Consider the following 6,645-nt stretch of genomic DNA (forward strand, 5'->3'; position numbering starts at 1 on the left):
GGGAGGGGGAGGAGGAGGAGGAGGGTGAGGGAGGAGGAGGGTGAGGGAGGAGGAGGAGGAGGGGGAGGGAGGGGGAGGGAGGAGGAGGAGGGGGAGGGGGAGGGAGGAGGAGGAGGAGGGGGGAGGGAGGGGGAGGAGGAGGGGGAGGGAGGGGGAGGAGGAGGGGGAGGAGGAGGGGAGGAGGAGGGGGAGGGAGGGGGAGGGGGAGGGGGAGGGAGGGGGAGGAGGAGGGGGAGGAGGAGGAGGAGGAGGAGGAGGGGGAGGGGAGGAGGAGGGGGAGGAGGAGGGGAGGAGGAGGAGGGGAGGGCTGGAGGAGGAGGGGAGGGGGAGGGAGGGGGAGGGAGGAGGAGGGGGAGGGAGGAGGGAGGAGGAGGAGGAGGAGGGGGAGGGAGGAGGGAGGAGGGGGGAGGGAGGAGGAGGAGGGGGAGGAGGGGGAGGGGAGGGAGGAGGAGGAGGGGGAGGGGGAGGGAGGAGGAGGAGGGGGAGGGGGAGGGAGGAGGGGGAGGGAGGAGGAGGAGGGGGAGGGAGGGGGAGGAGGAGGGGGAGGGAGGGGGAGGAGGAGGAGGAGGAGGGTGAGGGAGGAGGAGGGGGAGGGAGGGGGAGGAGGAGGGGGAGGGAGGGGGAGGAGGAGGGGGAGGAGGAGGAGGAGGAGGGGGAGGGAGGAGGAGGAGGGGGAGGGAGGGGGAGGAGGAGGAGGAGGGGGAGGGAGGGGGAGGAGGAGGAGGAGGGGGAGGGAGGGGGAGGAGGAGGAGGAGGGGGAGGGAGGGGGAGGAGGAGGGGGAGGGAGGGGGAGGGAGGGGGAGGAGGAGGGGAGGGAGGGGGAGGAGGAGGGGGAGGGGGAGGGGGGGGGAGGAGGAGGGGGAGGGGGAGGGAGGGGGAGGAGGAGGGGGAGGGGAGGGAGGGGGAGGAGGAGGGGGAGGGAGGAGGGAGGGGGAGGAGGAGGGAGGGAGGGGGAGGAGGAGGGGCGGAGGGAGGGGGAGGAGGAGGGGGGAGGAGGAGGGGGAGGAGGAGGAGGAGGGGAGGAGGGGGGAGGGGAGGAGGAGGGGGGGAGGAGGAGGAGGAGGGGGGGGATTCCCAACAATGAATGATTCAGGACTGGGGATCAAATGGGAACCTGGGGATTTCCTGCACTGCACCCATTTAAAAGAAAAACAATTAAGGTGGATTCCCCCCCAACTCCAGCAGACCTAGGCAATGATTGACGTTCTACTTTGCCTACGTTTAGGGAAGAGACGCCAGAGACTGCAGATGATGGATCTGGATCAACAAAAGTCGTCGCAGGAAATCAGCGGGTCGGGCAGCATCTGTGGAGGATCAACATCCTTCATCTGGACCCTTGCCTACCATGATGCTGAGCTCTGCTTCTGTTGCCTCTGCCTCCAAGACTGCTTCCCCATCCCCCCACAACCTCCCCCCCCCCCCCCCCCCCCCCCCCCCCCCCCCCCCCCCCCCCCCCCCCCCCACCCCCCCCCCCACCCAACCCCAAATGAGAGTTGTGGACCACAGCTCAGCACGTCACAGAAAACAGCCTCCCCCTCCATGGATTCTGTCTGCACTTCTCACTGCCTCAGTAAAGCAGCCAACACAATCAAAGTCCCCAGCCACCCCAGACATTCTCTCTTCTCCCTCCTCCCATCGGGCAGAAGATACAAAAGCCTGAAAGCACGTACCACCCGGCTCAAGGGCAGCTTCTATCGAACCCTTCCCTCCAACATAGCCCTCCATTTCTCTATCATTCATGTGTCTATCTAAGAGTCTCTTAAATATCCCTAATGTATCTGCCCCCACAACCTCTGCCGGCAGTGCGTTCCACGCACCCACCACTCTCTGTGTAAAAAAACTTACCTCTGACATCCCCCTTATATTTTCCTCCAATCACCTTAAAATTATGCCCCCTCGTGTTAGCCATTGTCGCCCTGGGAAAAAGTCTCTGACTGTCCACTCGATCTATGCCTCATCATCTTGTTATTGTTTTATCTTGTACTACCTCAATGCACTGTTGTAATGAAATTATATATATGGACGGTATGCAAGACAAGTTTTTCACTGTACCTTGGTACATGTGACAATAATAAACCAATTTACCAACCATCCCCACCACCGAGGACATCTTCAAGAGGAAGTGCTTCAAAAAGGCAGCATCCATCACTAAGGATCCTCACTATCCAGGACATGCCCTCTTCTCGTTACTACCACTGGGGAGGAGGTACAGGAGCCAGAAGACTCACAATCAATATTTTAGGAACAGCTTCTTCCCCTCTGTGATCAGATTTCTGAGTGGTCCGTGAACACTACCCCGTAATTTCTTTTATTTTGCAATATTTATTTATTTTTGTAATTTATAGATTTTATCTTTGCATGTACTGCTGCCGCAAAACAACAAATTTCACGTCATATAAGTCAGTGATAATAAACTTGAGTCTGATTCTGATTCTGATGACCAGCTGAAGCCCTCCTCCTCCTCTCGGACACCTCCCCCTGCCAGCCTTCTGCCCTCTCTGGATCTTTTCATTTCTAACTGCAAGGGAGCATCAAGCGTCTCGATGTAACCACTCTCCTCACCCACTCCAACCTCAGCCCCACTGAACGCACTGCTCTCCCCTCTCTCTGCACCAACCCCAAACTCACCATCAGTCCAGATGAGGGTCTCGACCCGAAATGTCAACTGTCCTTTTACCTCCACAGCTGCTGCCTGACCCGCTGATTTCAATCACATTCATTATGTTTTCTTTGCTCCAGTGAGGGATGATGGACTTGGTAAGTGGGTTTATTATTGTCACATGTACTGAGGTGCAGTGAAAAACCTTGTTCTGCATGCCATCCATACAGATCATTTCATCACATCAGTGCATTGGGATAGTACAAAGGGAAAAGCAATAACTGAATGCAGAATAAAGTGTTACAGTTAGAGAGAAGGTGCAGTGCAGGCAGACAATAAGATGCAAGGGCCATAACGAGGTAGACTGAGAGGTCAAAATTTCTTTATTGTACAAGAGGTCCATTCAAGAGTCTTATAACAGTGGGACAGAAACTGTACTTGAGCCTGGTGGTACGTGCTTTCGGCCTTTTGCATCTTCTGCCTGATGGAATTGTGGAGAAGCAAGAATATCCGGGGTGGATGAGGTCTTTTATTATGTTGGCTGCTTTACCAAGGCAGCGAGAAGTATAGACAGAGCCCATGGAGGGGAGGCTGGTTTCCGTGATGTGCTGAGCTGCGTCCACAACTCTCTGCAGTTTCTTGCGGTCTTGGGCAGAGCAGTTGCCATACCAAGCCGTGATGCATTTCGATAGGATGCTTTTTATGGTGCATCTGTAAAAATCGGTGAGGGTCAAAGGGAACATGCCCAATTTCCTTAGCCTTCAGAGGAAATAGAGGTGCTGGTGAGCTTTTTTGGCCATAGAGTCTACGTGGTTGGATGAGGACAGGCTATCGGTGATATTGGTATTGGTTTATTATTGTCACTTGTACTGAGGTACAGTGAAAAACTTGTCTTGCATACCGATCGTACAGATCAATTCATTGCACAGTGCATTGAGGTAGTACAGGGTAAAAACAATAACAGAATACAGAGTAAAGTGTCACAGCTATAGGAGAAGTGCATTGCAGGTAGACAATAAGGTGCAAGGTCAAACAAGGTAGATTGTGAGGTCAGAGTCCATCTCATCGTGTATGGGAACTGTTCAATAGTCTTATCACAGTGGGATAGAAGCTGTTCTTGAGCCTGGTGGTATGTACCCTCAGGCTCCTGCCTGATGGGAGAGGGGAGAAGAGAGAATGACCCGGGTGGATGGGGTCTTTGATTATGCTGGCTGCCTCACCAAGGCAGTGAGAGGTATAGACAGAGTCCATGGAGGGGAGGCTGGTTTCCGTGATGCACTGGACTGGGTCCACAACTCTCTGCAGTTTCTTGCAGTCCTTGGCAGAGCAGTTGCCATACCAAGCCATGATGCATCCAGATAGGTGTATTGATAAAAGTTGGTGAGTGTCAAAGGGGACATGCCAAATTTCTTTAGCCTCCTGAGGAAGTAGAGGTGCTGGTGAGCTTTCTTGGCCGTGACGTCTATGTGGTTGGACCAGGACAGGCTATCGGTGATGTTCACTCCTAGGAACTTGGAACTCTCAACCCTCTCGACCTCAGCACCATTGATGTAGACAGGTGCATGTACACTGCCCCCTTTCCTGAAGTCAATGACCAGCTCTTTTGTTTTGCTGACATTGAAGGAAAGGTTGTTGTCATGACACCATGTCACAAAGTTCTCTATCTCCTTCCTGTACCCCAACTCATCGTTATTTGAGATACTCCTAGGAACTTGAAACATTAGCTCTGTTTCTCTCTCCACAGATGCTGCCTGACCTGCTGAGTGTTTTCCAGCATTTCCTGTTTTTATGTCAGATTTTGGGCATCTGCAGTTTTATTTTTATTTGTTTATTGTTGGGGATCTGGGCATCGCTGGCAAGGCCAGCATTGCACATCCTGTTCTTGACTCTCTGCACCCACATGGGGAAGGTCTCCACACTGCGGTTGGGTTTACTGCTCCAGGATTGAAACCCAACAAAGGCGAAAGTCCAGTGATATACTTTCAAGCCATTATGGCCATGCAGCACACAAATAGGCCCTTCAGCCCACCATATCCTGGCCAACCATGGTACCATGTGTCATTTATTGCATCTGGTGCTCCCCGGAGCGGCCTCCTGTACGTCCGTGAGACCCGACACAGACTGGGTGACCACTTTGTCGAGCACCTTTGCTCCGTCCACCGCAACAGCCAGGACCTCCCGGTGGCCAGCCACTACAATTCCATGTACCCCTCCCATACTGACACGTCTATCCACGGCCTCCTCTACTGCCGCGCTGAGGCGAGACGCAGGTTGGAGGAACAACACCTCATGTTCCGCCTTGGGAGTCTCCAACCTGACGGCCTCAACATCGATTTCTCTAACTTCTGGTGACCCCTCCCCTTCTTTTTCTCCCCCCCAACTCCTTTATCTTCCCTTATTCCTGTGGCTCCCTTCCCCCACCTTGATGACCTGCCCATCTCCTCTCCTCTCCTCCCCTCCCGCATCCTTTATTCCATGGTCCACTGTCCTCTCTTACTGGATTCCTTCTTCTTCAGCCCTTGGCCTCTTCTACCTATCACCTCTCATCTTATTACATCTCTCCCCACTCCCCCACCCACCTACTTTCCCCACCTCACCTGAGCTCACCTGTCCCCTGCCTGTATGTGTTCCTCCCCCTCCCCCCCACCCCCCTTTTATTCTGGCTTCTGCCCTCTTCCTTTCTGGTCCTGATGAAGGGTCTCGGCCTGAAAAGTTGACTGTTTCCCTCCATAGATGCTGTCTGACCTGCTGAGTTCCTCCAGCACTTTTTTTTTGTGTATTGGTATTGGTATTGGTTTATTATTGTCACTTGTACCGAGGTACAGTGAAAAACTTGTCTTACAAACCGATCGTACAGGTCAATTCATTACACAGTGCAGTTACATCAAGTTAGTACAGAGTGCATTGATGTAGTACAGGTAAAAACAATAACAGTACAGAGTAAAGTGTCACAGCCACAGATAAAGTGCAGTGCAATAAGGTGCAAGGTCACAACAAGGTAGATCGTGAGGTCATAGTCCATCTCATCGTATAAGGGAACCGTTCAATAGTCTTATCAGAGTGGGGTAGAAGCTGTCCTTAAGTCTGGTGGTACGTGCCCTCAGGCTCCTGTATCTTCTACCCGATGGAAGAGGAGAGAAGAGAGAATGTCCGGGGTGGGTGGGGTCTTTGATTATGCTGGCTGCTTTACTGAGGCAGCGAGAGGTACAGACAGAGCCCATGGAGGGGAGGCTGGTTTCCGTGATGTGCTGAGCTGTGTCCACAACTCTCTGCAGTTTCTTGCGGTCCTGGGCAGAACAGTTGCCATACCAAGCTGTGATAAATCCAGATAGGATGCTTTCTATGGTGCATTGGTCCAGATTCCAGCACTTGCAGAATTTCTTGTATCTCCAACCATGTACCTACCATCGGAAGGGTCTGCAGGTCCTACATTCACCCATCAGCCACCTCAGAACCCACAAAACTGGGGTGGAAGCTAATCATCCTCAGTCCCAATGACTTGGCAATTCAAGTGCTGGTAAATGGGAAATTCGGCATGCCCCTGATGACGCTCACCAATTTTTACAGGTGCACCATAGCAAGCATCCTATCTGGATATATCACAGCTTGGTTTGGCAACTGTGTTGCCCAAGACCGCAAGAAATTACGGAGAGTTGTGGACACAGCTCAGCACATCACGGAAACCAGCCTCCCCTCCATGGGCTCTGTCTACACCCCCCGCTGCCTCGGGAAAGCAGCCAGCATAATCAAAAACCACTCCCACCCCGGACATTCTCTTTTCTTCCCCCTCCCATTGCGCAGAGGATACAAAAGTGCGAAAACACATATCACCAGGCTCAAGCACATCTTCTATCCCGCTGTTATCAGACTCTTGAACGGACCTCTCATGCGCCGAAAGATGAACTCTGGAACTCTTGATCTCCCAATCTACCTCGTCATGGCCTATGAACTTTATTTGTCTACCTGCACTGCACTTTCTCTGTAACTGTAGCACTACATTCATCCTGTTTTTCTTTTTACTGCTGTGATGTACGGAATGATCTGCC

This window comes from Pristis pectinata, chromosome 4, assembly GCF_009764475.1.
Source record: "Pristis pectinata isolate sPriPec2 chromosome 4, sPriPec2.1.pri, whole genome shotgun sequence".
NCBI lineage: Eukaryota > Metazoa > Chordata > Chondrichthyes > Rhinopristiformes > Pristidae > Pristis > Pristis pectinata.